General features: G+C 39.1%; 1 long non-coding RNA gene across 1 annotated transcript; it reads right to left on the reverse strand.

Annotated features, from left to right (window-relative positions):
- Positions 1–10373: 10373 nt before the first annotated feature.
- Positions 10374–12957, reverse strand: LOC138402755 (uncharacterized). The gene is made up of 3 exons (XR_011237090.1): positions 12491–12957; positions 11843–12019; positions 10374–10446 (listed from the first exon to the last, which is right to left on the reverse strand). It is a non-coding gene; the product is annotated as an uncharacterized lncRNA (long non-coding RNA).
- Positions 12958–17868: the final 4911 nt, after the last annotated feature.

A 17868-nucleotide genomic window follows, 5' to 3' on the forward strand; every position in this document is an offset into this window, starting at 1 on the left:
CTTCCCCGACTTTGTTTGAGATGATTATCGATTGTGTTGCTCAGTTTACAAGTCGAGGAGGCTGATAATATGATACTACGAATCAGGTATGTGTGGAATGACATAGAGTGGTTGATGTGATTAGCTTATCACTAGGTACCTCCATAATAAATGCGAAAGTGTGTTTATTTGTTGGTTTGTCCTTCAATTACGTCGTAATGGAGCAACAGATTGACCTGATTTTTGCATGGGTATACTCAAAGACTAGGAGAGTGACATAGGCTACTTTTTATCCCGGAAAATTAAAGACTTCCCACGGGATCTCTAAAAACTTAAGTCCAAGCGGATGAAGTCGCGGGCATCAGCTAGTATGCTTATATTTCTTATAAGCGTATTAGCTGATGCCCGCGAATTGGTTCACGTGTGGGACAAACCAACAAACAAACACACTTTCAAATTTATAATATAGGCAGTGATTCGTGTGTTTAGATTGTTGGTAAATAATAAAAAATAATCATTGTTAGGCGTTTCTTTGGTTTGAAGGTGGGTGCATTCCAAATAACCGATACTTTAAGGAGTTTAATAAATTATATGTCTGTTACTTTCAGTATCCAGATTATTATTTTGATAAAATTATAAACTGAACTTTTATAAGATGAACGCAGAGTCCGAATTAGCACCATTGCAATAATAAATTTTTGCACGAGCTCAATATGTTTGAAGGCAAGAGGAAAAGCAATAAAAAGTTGTAACATTTTCTTTCCTTTTGAAAATAATTAAACAATGCCATTTCAGTGTTGGAAGCCTAGTCCCTCTCTAGGTATAAAATGAACTATAAGTCAATGTAGAAGGAAATATTATGTAGAAGACTGGGTCACTCAGCTAGTGAAGTAATTAGTAAGTAGGTATATTTGGATTTTGGAGGTTATATTTTGGATCAGAATAATTTGGTAGTATTAACAGCTCTTGACACGTGCCTGTCCCCCACCGCGTTTTTCGCGGGGTATTATCAATTATTAAACATCAGCATGGAAATAGCACCCCGGAGTCCGCGAGCAGCCGCCCCCGTGTATATTGCGTACTTGTATTAAATATTCCTGGATTAGGAACTTTTGTGACGTGACGACACGATGTCGATAAATTACAGGTGCCATAGATGAACCGCTTCATTGAAATGGCTTAAAGTCATAAGGTAGGGTGCGGGTTCACTACCCCGGAGTTAGAAAGTTGGCGGTGTTGCACCTTCGTGCCTCAGAGAGCACGTAAAACCGTTGGTCCTGCGACTGATTTCTCTCCGGTCGTGTCAGATTACTGTCTCATCGGGTTATGAGAGTGACGGAATAGAGAGTACACCTATGTTTGCGCACACACTTGTACACTCTAATATCTCCCGCGCAGTTGGCTAATCTCTACAGAGGTTGCCTGTCATGCCCTAAATTCGGTCAGGAGGATATTACTAAGTAGAGTTATATCTCAATATCGTTATAAAAGTCGTATCGTATCCTTCACGTGTTATCTAAAAGACATTTTGCTTTACGAAAGCTTCGGCAGCCGTGAAATGGTTTTCGGTTTTGTGCAAGTTATTAGCGGGATTTGCATGTTTGTGATTTATTGTTTTTTCGCCGGGGGGGCGCGCTTCCTTGAGACCGGAGCCATATTTTCAATAGCTAAGAAGCTTTATTATGATAAGGGCAATAAAACTTTAAGGGATCTTGCTTTTGTTCCAAAGGATTCTGATGCCAAAAGTTGATTAGATTTTACGATACTTTGTTTTGTTAACAAATATTAATATTCCAATGATATTTCAATTTTAACGAGATTATTCATACAACAAATGAAAAAATATAATGGTCCAAACAATAATGTTCAGTGCCTTATAGTGCATAATGTAGCATAAAAATCTAGGTCCTAAGAGGTACGGTAAAGTAAATTATTTATTAGTACTTAGTTAGGTTTAAATTGAAGATTGCATAAACTATAGTTTATCTTAGCTGGACCAAGGAATGTGAAGCAATTCGATGTTGGGTTTCAGGATTGCAATCAAACGCATTGCAAGCGATCTGGCTTCTACCACGTTTATTGGCTAACGAGACTGAAATATATACCTGTTCCTAAATAACATTTAAGAGTTCTAAGATTGTTACTTTTAAGCATCACCTCAATTGTAGAAGAATAGATTGAAATACTATTTTGATTCTTTTAAATTCTAGTCAAAAGAAACGTCTAGTGACTTAACCACTAGTGGTCAGGTTTAGTAGCTGCCATTACAGTAGTTGTGATACACCAGTGGTTCTAATCGAAGGTCGGGGGTCTGATCCTAGGCACGCACCTCAAACTTTTCGGATTTGTGGGCGTTATAAGTAATTAAATATCACTTGCTTTAACGGTGAAGGAAAACATCGTGAGGAAACTTCTTAAGCTGAGAGGAGACTCTCACCCGTGCTCTGCAGTAAGCCGGCGATGGGTTGATCATGATGGTGATGATTATAATAGGCGGTATCACGTAGCAACTTTCCCTTTTAAAGGTAAAGGAAACAACTGACTCTATATCACATTTTCAGGCGACTGTGATGTAGTCCAGCACAGAAACGAGCTTGTACGTCTAAAAAATGGGTGAAGCTGTAGGCAAAAACTACGTTTCGTAAGACTATATAATTTTAAGTCCAAAATTGTAAGATAACATCATTCGATAATGCGGACGGTCAAAGGCAGTTGGAAAATTTAATGGCCGCCCGACGGAGCTCGGATCGGACAAATTTAATTATAGTATTCGGAAATGGGCTAGAAAATTGAATGTACGGAGATACTGCGGCGGAATCGCGTAAAACCTAATTGATTTAGGGAAGAATGCAGTGATGCCGGAGTCTGCGGACAATTTATTATTATTGTCTTTCGTGCATTAGTGGGCATAGAACCGGTCAATGACTTTTAACCAAGACAATACATGTAAAGGTATGAGGCGGGGGACGCCCCGCACAGCCGCACGTCACCCGTGTAATCCCGCACCGGGCTAATGCGGGGGCTGTGGGGGAATGCGGGGCGTCCCCATCCAGATTGCCATCTCGACCAGGCGCGTTACTACCATAAGTACATAATTATGAAATCCGTTCTTACTCATTGAGTATAGTAATAATCATCATCATCAATCAATATATACTTATAATAAAACTGTAACAGGTCAAATTCTGTACATTGAAGATATTTTGAAAATATTTTTTCGAGGGCACTCTATAATCGATACTGAACCCAAAACTGTAATTTTTTTCATTTTTGTCTGTCTGTCTGTCTGTCTATCTGTCTGTCTGTCTGTCTGTCTGTCTGTCCGTCTGTCTGTCTGTATCACGGCCGCGCATCACGCTGAAACTACTGAATGGATTCCAATGAAACTTGGTACGATTTGAGGTCATACTATGAGGAAGAATATAGGATACTTTTTATCCCGAAATTCAGCATGGTTCCCGTAGGAGAGGGGATGAAAGTTAAAATGTATACCGAGTTGTAATTCATTAACGCGTAGTCCGATTTCATTCATTCTTTTTTTGTTAGAAAGGGGATATTTTAGAAATTGTTCCGTAAATATTTCAAGGTCATTGGTTTTTAACCGACTGTCAAAAAGGAGGTGGTTCTTTTTTCTACATCGATTTTTTCGAGGTTTCTGGACCGATTTGCAATTTTTTTTTTAAATCAACAAAAAAAGTTTTCGTGGTGTTCACATAAAAAATTCTGGATTCAACTCCTTAATCCTGATGCTGCAGGGTTACTGCCCGCCTGAGTTATCAAGATTCAGGAAGTGTTCATAGTGAATTCATATTGTAGGTACCAAGCAACGACTTTATTCTCAGACTTCAAGTCTCAACTCCTCAACCCTGATGATGTAGGGTACAGCACTCCTAAACTATAATGTTTCAGGAACTGCGGATGATGCAAAATTATTTTAGGTACCAAGCATAGGCTACATCATTGAACTTCGGATCCTAACTCCTCAATCCTGATGCTGCAAAGTACTGAAGTCCTAAATCGTGGGGATTTTAGAATTTCTGATAGTGAATTGATATTTAAAAAAAAAAAAATTTGAATCGACTGTTAGGCGGAACGAAGTTCGCCGGGTCAGCTAGTTAGAAATAAAATAAAATAATAGAATACTTACACATGATTTTCCTTGTTCTTTACCTAGTTTTTTTTAAATTTGTGCAACACTTACTAATTACTCCGAGGTGAAACATGAGTTTTAGTTGGCAGTCTTCACTAAAGTGAAGTCTAAAGACTCGTATGTAGACTTTCTCTTTTTACCTACCTAACTACCAAATTGTATTATTATCATAGACTTAAATATTAAATAATAAAAAGTTGGTAAAAATGGTTATGAGATGACAGAATTTTGCATTTTTCAATTTCTGTGGGAGTTTAATAACTCTGTAATTATTATTTGTTGACACAATACATACAAGCACATAATATAATATATCTAATTACTTTTTGTTGTTAAACTTTATGGTCTCATAATACCTACTCGTATGAATAATACACACTGTATAAATTGCTTGTTTGATATACACGTAGGTACGTGCAGCACTAAAACAGCAACAAAATATTAATTTCTCACGTCCGATAAACAGAGCTTAGAAACATCTGTTGGGCGCAAATCAAATTAATCCATCTGGAAACAGATCGAAACGTCAGGTCGGACTTGTACTGAAAATAATTTGCACCGGAACTAGTCCAGTATACTTTGAACTCTACCGTCCTTAGTGTACTCCCCTGGTGTACTCCTTTTAGTGAACGGTTTGATGTTTGCAAGGGTCTATATAAAGTGGCTTTGGTGAGACGAAATAGCTGTTATGATGGATCGGACGTCCACTAGATGGGCTTTTGGCACCATCATCGCTCAATTCTACAATCGTCGTTCGACGGCGGAGTGCCTTTGGATTGAGTCCATTATTCTTCACCTGTCAGAAAACAATATTGGGCGGCGCCCGGAAACCTTTTACGAATATATGTCTTTGTTATTTATTGATGACAGGCGAATTTTCTAGCTCATATCTTCCCTTGTTAATATGGTTTGTGATACACGAAATATAGCGGGAATACGGACAATAAGGAACGTAAGCTTACGTTCCTAATTGTCGACTTTCGATGCGGCTAAGTTCAATGTTGGTTCACTCTGCCATTTTAATATCAATTTTGGTGCTCATGCTCAAAAGCAGCAATATGCCAAAAACAGAGCACTTAATCCTACAAAACGATCAAGGCACACGTCTGTAGAGCGATAGTATCTACATTTAATTAACCGGTCAAACCCAACGTTTGGACCGCAAAACATCAAAGGACATCTTAATACGCTCAGAGCGAAATCGCCTCTGACTAAACATTGGCGTTACCCAACCCTAACAATTTGTGTGTCGTCTTCCTAAGGTGGAAATTTTCGCCGACGGGTGTCCAATAGACTATTAAAACGGCAGTACCAATAAGACTACATCCTTTGTTTATAATAAACACTTTCCATTCGCTCCATCCCTTTCCATTCTATTTAATAACGTATGTTGCCCTCGCGTTTCCACTTTGTTTTGTAGGAGCATTCTAGTGCATATCTAGGGTACAGCCATAGCAAGAACCCTCAGGAACGTTAACGACATACCCCGAGTTTGCCCGAGGCCGATTCAATTACTACTGTCGTATTATTTCGACGAAAATATGTATGTATTTGTGTACGTTTGTTGCGGTGTGAATTAAATTCTGTTTCAAGTTTATTGGTCATGGTTGGCGATAAGTTTGGATAAGGGTTCTAGGGCGAGCTCAAACTGTGTGTTATATTGAACGTGATAGATGACGTTTGTTTGTTATTACACAGTAGATATTGCTGTTGGTTATCTGTTTAATTGACAGGACTTAATTATAATTTCATCTCACACCCAAGCCTACATGAGTGAGGTTACGTTAGATCTTTACTCCTACATCATAATATTCAACCATGATCGATGAGGTGGCTAATAGTTGAATTCTGCCACAAAATGAAACTCTCGAAGAACTCATCGATGTAAAATAACAGTGTCAGTATAATCTTTGGACGATACTCTCTCGCTATTGGCTAAAATGCATTGTTGCAGCAAAAATATACCATACCGTTGCACTCGTACGTTCGCTCATAGCCTGCGACGAAAAAAAGAATATTCCTCAAATTGTTGATTTTATAAAACTTTTTTCTACATTCCGTAGAAATATAGATGTGTGCAAAAGTGGTCATTTGAGCTATGAGTTTTCGTTCATGATGCGTAATCTTGTACTAGATTCTATATCGATACTCATAGCATGCTCAAGCCCAGTGATAAAACACTCGCTTCTCATTGCTCGCCAACTCGTTTCTGGTTTTTAGCTCAACTCGTTTCTTGCTTGTTGTCGGGAGTCGGACCAGTCCCTTATACAGGATGTAAACAGATGATTGACGATTACTGATATGATAACACCAACAAAAAACCCTATATTTTGTAAAAGTTCACGATACATTGCAAATAAAACCTCTGACAGACGCTAGAGGTCAACGAACGTTGCCTAAGTAGGCCATTCTGAATCAATGCCACGTCTTAGGCGGGGCATTGACTCGAGTTTCACTCACTAAAACTACAAAGTGAGGCAAATGGTTATTGGTATTGGATTGTGTTTAGGTAGTATAACGATAACGCTAAGTTTTTGCTAGCATTCTGGTTACACCTTGTATAGAATACGCAGGCACAGAATATCACAGACATGATTAGTCGGAGCAGAGTCATCGAAACCACAAACTTAAACAATAGTTCCACAATGTATCAAAACATTAGAGAAAGTGCACTGTAGCGGTAGCTGATATCATAATAGGCTTGATGAACCGCCTCCCCGCAGGATACAATTATAGGCCCGATATTGGCCCTTAACAACTCGATAAGGTGTTATCGGGAGACCTCAGAGCAATTTATGGCGAGTTAATAGTTACCCTTCAATGAACCCGGCGTAATCGTCTTGCTAAAACGGATTTTCATTAGGCGACATCGTTTTCAATATTTTAATGTCTCTAAGGCGTATCTTATCGCACTGTTTCAGGGTTTCAGACCGTCTATTGTGTATTAGAGCGGATGTTCTGCTTGTGGATCCTTAGGAAAGGATTATGGGAGGACTTAGGAGTGATTGGCTTCCTACATAATGATAGTAGTAGGATATTAAAGCAATTAATGTACCACTGCGATGTCATGTTGACTAATAGTTTGGGCTTTTTATTATATTATGAAATCTTGACTAAGCAGTGAACAGTGTTTTACTGATTTGTGCTTGCTTCAAAATCTCATCTTATTTATCAATAGTTACGGTGTTGCTCCTTCAATAGGTTTGAGATAGATAGCATTTACCTGGATGAACCTGGATGGCTATTGGATAGAAGTTATGCAAGGTGTTGAGTTAAGTGAAAAGTATTCTTGCAGTTAATTTTATTATTTCAGTATGTTCTAAAGTGGTCATCAATTTTACGGCGTTTAGATAATTATGTAAGTAAAACAGTAATTTGGGGCTTAATTCGTAACATTCAAGGTGATATTTAAGCCCAGAGTAATATTCTTCCGGGTTTCCGCAAACGCAATATTATTATATCTGTAAATGAATGATTAAGTTTAAAATTAGAGCTCATAACGATATCTCTGATTTAACTCAATTTGAAAAAAAATTTATTATTATATCCAAATAAGCACTCGAGAAATCCATTAGGACAGTTTCGTGGAACAAATGAGAAGACGAAGCTGCATTATCCAAAGTGCATACCTGCCAAACATTTAATCCATTCGCAGTACTGCTCGGCGCTCACATAAAACTCAGTATATATTAATTTTTCAGAGAGCTGTATGTAGCTCTTGAAACGTCGCCGCGGGCGAGCAGACAGTCGCGAGTGTAGTAGACGCGCTATCCAACTGTATAGGGCTATGAAATACGCTGGAAGGACATTAGTTTGAACTTCTTGTATTAAAACTGACAATTAATATCAGTTAGCGAGTTAAAATAATCAAATAAGAAGATCTTCTTCATCTTTTATAAGACCTTTTAAATCCTTGAAAAATAATTCATTTTTGATATAGGCAACATTTCTATAATACTACTAAACTATATTCGTTTTAATGTTCATTATTGTATTTTTGTGTCTTTGCTTTCCGACTTTTTGATTTAATTCAGATTTAGGTGATGATTAGAGTTACAGTAATAAGATGAGTACCTACTCAAATACCACGATATAGCATGGAAACATTTTCAAAATGATTCTATAATATAACACCACCAAATTTAGAAGCCTTCTGTCTTTTAACTAGGCCGTTTTTTGTAATAGTCATTGATAACAATAACTGATGGTATTTTTAGAAGCAAAACTGTCCAGTAATATTATTTGATTTGATTGACTTGTTATCAGTGATGTGGTTATCTCCTTGTTATCATTAGGTTGTTGTCATTAAACTTTTAAAAGGATAGCAATTTAGTGTCATTTGTTTTTTATTTGGTTTTAACCGCTATTTTCATGGCTCAGCACCGAGCAATGCACAGACATGATATCGTGGCGGGTAAAATATGGAGTTCGCATGATATTTCAGATTATCAAACGGTAATATTTTTAATGATTCGTTGTATATTATGCTCGTGACATTCTTATTACTCGAGCTATAGGACTTAATTTGCGTTCAAATTAAAATGAACCCGAGGGTTTATTGCACATCTGAAATGTTACTTATTTTCGGAAATGCTTTTAGTCTCGGCGCAAGTTTAGCAATTATGATATTAACGCCATAATATGCAGTCATATGTGTCGAATATTGACGTACCTATTCGTGGATTGGCAGCCTTCCTGCGTTTTTAATTAACTGACCAAAGATATAATACTATTAAACAATCTCTTTGTTTTAAATTCTTTGACTTTTTCAGTAACTTTGTTGCAAGCGATAGGCGTTCACCTATGTCCAGCACCACTGCTTGCAGAATCTATATAGAACAAGATCTTATGCCACTTATATCCAGTGGCATCCACCGACTCCGACTCCCCTACAATGTATGTCATTGTATGGGATCTGCCGAAGCACAAGTTTTTCAATCCATAAACAATCTAATTCTTTTTTATTCTTTTTTATCTATGTACCAAATTTCGTCAAAATGGTTGAACGAATGGATCGTGAAAGGCTAGCAGACAGACAGAGATACTTGTGCATTTATAATATTCATCAATGTTCCCAAATAGCAAAGTTAGACCTATAAAGACTGAATACATATCATGAGTTGAGTAAGCATTACATAAAATTACAAATTAACAACAAAATATGAAATATAATGTTCATCCTCATATCGTTCGGAACATCCGTTTCTGTCTGTTGTTCCTGAGGCCTAATTTGTTTAGTGCAACCACCCCCCTTCCTCATTGTCTTGACGGGGATCTCGATCAATTATAAAGGTTTTCATATGCAAATACCGCGGGAGCAATTTTAATTAGGTATTTTGATTGCGTTATATATTGATTAGGTTCATTATGTGTGCTGGTTGGGGATGATAAGTGATGTATTATTCATAGGGTTTGATTAGAAAGTTTCGCAAAACGTTGCATGTGTTGTGTTTTGTGTATAATATCCGATGAAGTGTGAAGGTTTTTGAGTTTTGTTAAATACATGATCAATTCATTTCAATAAAATACCAATACAGTTTTAAAACTTACATTTTCAAAATTTTCTTTGAATAAGTTCAGATTTGGATAATTTGAAGAGTAATTCAGCTGTGAATTTGTGAGAGCGAAAAATTAGCATCAACCAATTTTTTTTTTTTTTTATTAGTTATGTTTTTTTTTTTTTAATACAATAAAACTTAAAGCTAGCCTTATCTAATTACTATATAAATCATGACCGCGTGGAATGGTGCCAAGAATACTGGCTGCATTTCCGCGCTGGACAGCTAGGCTGATCCGCTGCGCAAAAAATGAGCCAGCCCTTCTGTCACCAGTTGAGGCTATTAATCGCGGTGAAATGTCTCGTAAAAAATTTTTAGCACTAAGACTCCATGGCCCCAGGGTCTCCACGGCAAACGGCACAAAAATGTAACTCTCTATAAGAGAGGCATACTTGCGCCGCTTGCCGTTTTCAGCTGTTTCTGCTGCGGCTCCCGGTCTTGATGCTGTCTTCCTGATATGACACGGGGCCAATGTGTCAACGCAAGTTGCGTCCCACATTAGCGCCCGTCCCCGTTCCCAGGGAACCAGCGTCAATCCATCAGGTCTCTTGCCATCATCCCGACTAATCCCTGCCGGCTCAATGAGCGCAGGAATATTTATGGTGGCAAGAGCTCTTTTAATTGTATCGTTAAGAGAGCCATGCCTAAACAGCCTACCGGAGCTCCTTTGGCAAGAGAGTCCGTGGATTCCAAATTTATCAACCTCTTTTCCACACGGACATCTGTGCTGATGGCACAGTGGTGTTCCCAATCTGAGACCTAGAGCCACACGAAAACTTTCGTTATCTAAAAGTGTGCCGAGATTTTTTGATGGCAAGGCATGCAGCCAATACCCAGATTCCTTTTCGGATAATGCTAGAAGCCTGGCACGATCTCTGTCACTTGTAAGATTTTGAACCAAATTCGTATGTGTCAGTTGAACCAATGGCAAATCCCAAAGTTTTTGTGTAGTACGTTCCTTCGGGATGTCGACATTGGGACATCTGACCTTCCAACTCTCTAGGGCCTCTGTGGCATAGGTCAATGATGAATTGGATTTGAGAATTTGAGAGCTAAGCTCTTTTATACTATGCACAGAGGACAGAAAAGCCGGAAGAGCTACACTGGAAATTTTCCTCACGCCGATGCCACCGTACTTGACCGGTAAAGTTGCTTGGTTCCAGGAGTGCTCATCAAAAGTTAAATTTAGAATTTGTTCTAGTGTACTTTTAAGGGTGGCATCCATGTTATCGAGTAGTCCATGAAATTTCCAAATTGGGCTCGCGCGGAGAATGTAAATTAATTTAGGTACAAAAAGGCAATATTTTAGGATCGAAAATGCAATGTGAGAATTTAGAGTGTCCAATTTGTCGGTATTAGCCGAAAATGTTCTGACTTTTTGATCCAAGAGTGGTTGTATGGATTCATTATAAAGAGGAGCACCGAGAAGGCAAAGTGAACGTTTATCAAGTATTTTAATATTAGGTGAAATTTCATTGAATAATTCAGAGGCCAATAGAATTCTTTCTTGCGACAGTTTTTCTGTAAAAAACAATTCGCATTTCGAAAAATTAAGTTCTAAACCAATTTTCCCAAACTGTTGCTTAATATGATTAAGATCTTTTAGAACGTCATCCACGTTGCCCCCAATGGTTCCATCATCAAGATACCATATGTTAAATTTAGATGTTAAATTTGAGATATGGTTATGGATCCCTAAGCTGAACAGGGCCGGACCTAAAGGATCCCCCTGCTGAACGCCTACAGAAGACTTAATATCGCTATCTCCAAAGAATAATTTAGAAGCAGAGCTGTAACATTGCCAAACATATGGGTAAATTTCAGGAAGTTGCGTTGAGACTTCTGTCAGCAAAGTTGCCCTGTCCAAAGAATTAAAAGCATTCTTTACATCTACTTTCAGCAGTACCTCAACCTCGCCATTCGTTAAGAAAGTACGAGCCGAATGAACTGCTGCTTCACAACCTCCTTTACTGCCGAATCCAACTTGAATAGGTTGGAATTTATCCTTTAGGGTAGAGACTATGTGACTACACGCTAATTTTGACGCCAAACGGCGAAAAGTACAGCCAACAGCGATGGGACGGATGCCACCATCTTTCTTATTGAAAGCACAAAGCCTCGCGCCATAAAGGAATGGTAGAAAGGATGAATTTACCTCGCCAGATAACATGAAATTACATAGTCTGGTAATGTCGCTCAGTAGCGCCTTGCCGGCGTCCCCAGCAGTAACTCCCACAAGATCCTTAAGATGTTGTGGCGTTATGCCGTCCATGCCACCAGCAGAGCCACTAGAAAACGACATTATCGCAGCGTAAGTTTCTTCATCCTTTATCTGTAAATAAGAAGTGTTAGAAGGTGGATCTGGCAGCACAGAATCGGTATTTGGTAAGGGATGCTTGTCACGTAAGGCTTCCAGCGTTATATCATTGAATGGAGCCAGTGTATCACTAGAAAACAAAATGCGGGCGGCGTTTTTAAGATCCCCATCCATAACCTTGTTTTCCACAATTTTCTTCAAATTGTAATTTTGTGTTCGAAATGAGCAGTCAGGGATTGGAAAAACGCGATCAGCCAAACTATTTTTTTTTAATTTTGTACATAGCGACCCGATTTCTGACTTATTAACATAGAAATGTCTATATGCAAAAAAAAAGAGGTTTTGCCAATCTAAAAGTGAATTTGATAGCACATTTTGGATTGTATGTGATAAGGATCTAGCTAACGATATCCTAGCTCCTCGCGGAATGCGTTTTATTAATGGAATATTTTGACTGTATTTGGATAATAAAATTTCAAATGGTACCTGGTTATCGCTTCCTGATTGGGTTTGATCGCACATCAAATTTGGGCAAGTAAGAGGCCGTGTAGGCGGTCCGTGACAACGTGCGATGTGAATATTAAGGCCTTTGCGACCCTTAAACTGCCTGCCATCGCTACAGTGGGGGCATTCTAGGTATTCACCTTGAGAAGCACTGGGGTTCATACTTCGAAACACGTAAAAATAAAAACACTAAAACACTACACAATAGCGTCTATAAGCGCGCGGAGCCCCGACACCGGCAACCAGGAGGCCTGCAGAGCAGGCGCTGCCCGTTGAGGCCCCTGAAACAAAAAGTGCTGTTAGTATCGCATATCAGGCGTGAAAATAATACCACGGGGTATTTCGCGAATAAGTGCCAATTTGATGCCAATATTATTCCAGAATAACCGAGCCAAATATTTAATAAATAAAAATTTTGAAACGAGCAAATTTTTCTCATTGACATCTCACTGACAATCCAATTATTTTGATGTTGCCTGCCCACTTACTTGGAGGACCTACCAGCATTACGTTTTCCAGAAAGAAGGAGGTCGCCATTCTAGCTGCATGGGTCCTCAATGGATCCTCCGAGCTACATAATATACCCCACAAATTGTCGATTCAGCATCGCAACTGCTTGAGCTATGTCGCGCGGGTATCTATTCTGGGTTTTCTACAGATCTTCTCATTTCTCATTTGATCATGTAGAGAAACTCCGAGCATAGAGCTCTTTCTAATAAGCATCGAGTGATTTTCTATAAAATACAATAAATGAAAAGTTATAACAACGTCTGCCTTTATCTGATTAGTAATATCCAATAACAAAACCGAATTAGTAAAAGTTAAAACAACTCTGTTATCCAAGATAAAGTTATTAGAGTCCCGATATCCGATGAATGGGTAACGAGTTTGAAAATCGACGCCGCAACCCTTCTGCCAACTTGGGTGGAACGAATGTTGAATTTTTGATCTCGGGGAGCGGGGCCGGGAGTCGGGACGGGTGTCGGCGACATTATTAACACTTAATATTTAGTACTGCGGGGCGCGATGTGTTTGCTTAACGATTTCCTCTGTTGATCGAGGAGTTTCGCAAATTATTACCTGTGTGTTTTTATGGGTACTAGCTATCTAGTATCCAATCCAAACCCCGCTCATTTTAATCGGAAGATTGTCTTCAGCTTATACTATTTATTTCAAATGTTTTGTTAGTTATTTTTTATCCCGTAAGGATAAAGAGTTCCCACGAGATTTTTAAAACCTTAATCCACGCGGGTGATGCCGCGGGCATCATCTGGTAGGACCTTAGAACTAAGTAGCTGTTTAAGTTCTTGCATTGATCCAAGAAGCTTATGATTCCTTCGCGTCAAGTACCTACCAACCTACCTATATCTGCCATAGCCTAGATATACAAGTTTTGTGTTGCCACTTCAGTTGGTAATACTAAAATGTTAGAAGCAGGAAGATGTTTATGACCGATGTACCAGTCCTAATTTAGTACATAGAGATCGTATCCTAATATGTTTGCGGCAGTTTTTTAGCTAGCCGAAGTTAACAATTTTTATGGGTATTTTGTGGCGCAATAAATGCCTGAGCATTATTAACTTTAAACGCGCTTATGTACTTAGGTAAGCCACACTGAACCGCAAACACCCCTGATGTCTATAAGGAGGAGCGGTCGTGTCACAAACTCAGAGTAATTAATATTTTAATTGGGCATTTTGTGCGCCGTTACCGAGCTGATACTGCTCGATAAATTCCGTGTCGCTAATAATGTCCCCGAGGGGGGCTCGAGTACCTGTTTGATGTTACACTCAAAAGTCTCATCGTCACCGACCTTTGAGTGTACAGTTTGGCGGTTGACTGATGCCAAAACACTTTTTCCATAATATTTCCACGCCTTTTCTGGCGACGGCACAGTGGTTTAACGGCACTAGTAGGTATTTGGAACTCAAGCTCTTTGACACAGTGACATTAATACTAATCTAGGGCCCTTTCCTACAGCCACTCAGCGGGTGATAGAGAAAGATATGCTTGGGGTTTCTCTGCGTAATCAATTCATAAATGAGGAGACCCGTAGGAGTACTGACATACGGCATAGCTCAGCGGATTACGACGCTGAAATGGCAAGGGGCAGAGCACATAATAAGTAGTTCAAAAAACTGATAGACGTTGGTCTTTGATCAAGGTGCTGGATGGCAAAGCGCAGTATTGGAAGACCCCACACTAAATGGAAAGACGAGTCAAACGAGTCGCAGACATAAATGTCCTTATACTTATACTATAAGCCTTTCCACCTTATAAGAATGATTTTCAAGAAGATCAACAACGCTGCATTTCATTATTCTACAAGCAACTCTACCATCTCTTTTACACGTAGAAAATTTTAACAATATAAAATATTTTGAAATATGAAAAACTCCGAAGTCATAATCAAACGGCCACGCTTTACAAGTGCCTTTGACGCACTCGTGGGGTCTAATGAGGCACCTGAACGGGGGAGCAACACTTACCGGCAGTTTACGATCGCGATCTGCGGTAAACGCGCAGTAAAAATGTTGTGGATTGGTCACCACAGAGTAAAAACAACAGTAAGTCCAATATTGATGGAGTGGAAAAAGATGAGGGTTTCGGCAATTCGGAGCTGGAAAGAAGCTGCATCTGATCGCTTTCAATGGACAAGTTTGCAAGCCAAGGTCCAATTTGGTCTGTGTGGTTTTCTCAAACTTTACGCACTATAAAATATCTAATACGATGTCTCCCTTGAACATATAGTATTTAAAGGAAGAATGGAGAGTACTAGAGTATGGAGTAGATCGCCCAAGAGATGGGCAGATCAAGCGAGGGCTGTGATGGACGTCGCCTTACATGAGTGCACAAAAGTATGCTTTTCCGCACTTCATGACTAGCGTCCTGAATTATGGCTTAACCTTTTTCATTCTCAGCCCTAGCTAGTAGTGGGCTAGCGCGGTGATGGGTTTAGATGATGATCATGACTTTTCATATTGCAATTTTGATTTACGTGCTTATGTTAAAGTTTGTTGTCTGATTTTTATAGACTATGGCCACCGTCGATCGGTTGCCAGTCACTTTGTGCTGTGCTGAGTGCGAGCAGTAATTGGTATCTTTGATTACGTGTTTCAATGTATTTGCCACGCTTTTCAAGTGACATTTTTAATTGGTTCGTAATTGTACGATATATGGTAGATAGATAGATACCTATTTTTACTTTTAATTTGCTTTACGACTAGTCTTTTTACTCTCTGCTAAGCAGTGCCAGTGACGAGTCGGATCGTAAGTAGTTCATTCCATAAATTCGCTTGGAATAGTTGAACTACAGTATTATAATTTCGTTCATACTTACACCTCAAGGCTTTGACCAATGATCAAGCTTCAATGTTTTTACTATCCATATTATTATATGAAAGTATCTATGTTTGTTGATTTGCCCTTCAATCATGCCGTAATGGATAATTGACGTGATTTTTGTGCTTGAAGAATATGGAAAAAGACGTAGTAAACTGCTACTTCTACGCTTTCCAAGTTAGCCCGCATCCATCTTATACAGTAGGTATCATCACTTACCAGCAGGTGAGATCGAAGTCAAGGGCTTACTTAGAGTAAAAAGGTTACTTTTTATCCCGGAAAATCAAAGAGTTCTCACGGTAATTTTAAAAACCTAAATTCATCTAGTAATATTATAAATACCTGGTTACATGCTATGATAGCCTAATGGTTAGGACATCCGCCTCCTAATCGGAGGTCGGGGGTTCGATCCTCTAACATTTTCATAATTATGTGCGTTTTTAATTTTTAAGTAGGTAATTAAAATATTACTTGCTTTAACGGTGATGGAAAACATCGTGAAGACACCTGTATGCCTCAGAGTTCTGCATAATGTTCTCAAAGGTGTGTGAAATCTGCCAATCCGCAGTTGGCCAGCCAAAACCTTTCTCACTCTGAGAGGAGACCCGTGCTCTGTAGTGAGCCGGCGATGGGATGATCATGATGATGAGGTTACATGCCCCGTCCTTAACGCGCTGAACGAATGTGTAGGGGTCAGTTCCATTTAGATTCTAGCGGTAACGGTAAGCGGTAGCCAGAATGTAAAAAGGTAATTTTGTGTAATTGCAATAACATTCAGTCGCAAATTCACAACACACGGACGCATTGCGATTCCTTTGCATATTAGATTTTATGGCCCACTGTGAATGTTTTAATCAGAACGAAGAATCTTGCGTTAAATGTATGTACTTAAGTACTCACAAAAATACTCTTAACCCACTTAGCGTCGAGATACATATGAACAATCATGATTTTCCGAAATATGTATTGTTAGCTGATGTCCACGACTTCATCCGCATGGATTTAGGTTTTTAAAAATCCAGTGGAATCTCTTTGATTTTCTGGTATAAAAAGTCCTAACTTATGTAAGTCTTCAACTATACATTTTATTCATGTAAAAATTGTGTCTTACGCATAGATTAATTATTGGTCTCGTCTTACGTTAATTTCATCACCATCCACTAACGGCCAAAATTAATAAACAATCAACTGTTGATTTGCCAAAAAAAGGATTTTTGACATTTAACAACGTTGCTTTGACCATCGACATAGGAGGTAATAATCCTTATAAAAATTCTTTGGCTTTGACCGATAGATTGATTATTAATTTCTGTTATCACTTATCATCCATCCATCAGCCTGTATCCACACCTGGACATAGGCCTTTAACAGTGTGCTTGAAACACCGTTCAAGGCCTTCCACATCCACCCACTCCTCGCCACGTTTTTACAGTGGTCGGTCGGTACGCGGTCTCCACTTTCTACTACAACTCTTGCTACAAAGTTAAGAGAAAAAAAGTATACGTAGGTCCTAAGTAACTTTTTACTAATTAAATTTTGTAAAGGCGCGTACATACTTGGTTCGCCGCAGCCGTGGCCACAGCCGCGAGTCCGCGTCGATATTTATTTACACGATCACCCCTTCCCAAAACAGAGACAGTGTCGGTACACATTAGCGGGCGGAGGGAGATTTTATTGCCTCCCACGCCTTAAAATATTGTCTGATTCATTAGAGGATATTTCACATTTAAGTTTCGTGTGTGCTCTTAGCTTCCTTGGAATATTTTAACTCGGTAGCAAATTTCCGAGGTGATCATCGAGGGGGGAAGCGGGGGAGTGTATACTGTGTATGCCGGTAACGACACTGTTGTTACAATTTTCTAAAAGGATACCGTTACGTTCGCGTAATAAGACGCTAAGATTCCCTTATACCCTTAATTATGGGGGAGAAGGGGGCATAATGACACATGTATGTAAATATTCGTTGTAACGACTCGAGGTGGCGACGTGTGCACGCCTTAATGGTGGCTCGGTTGTTT

The sequence above is a fragment of the Maniola hyperantus genome, chromosome 9 (genome assembly GCF_902806685.2).
Source record: "Maniola hyperantus chromosome 9, iAphHyp1.2, whole genome shotgun sequence".
In the NCBI taxonomy this organism is placed as follows: Eukaryota; Metazoa; Arthropoda; class Insecta; order Lepidoptera; family Nymphalidae; genus Maniola; species Maniola hyperantus.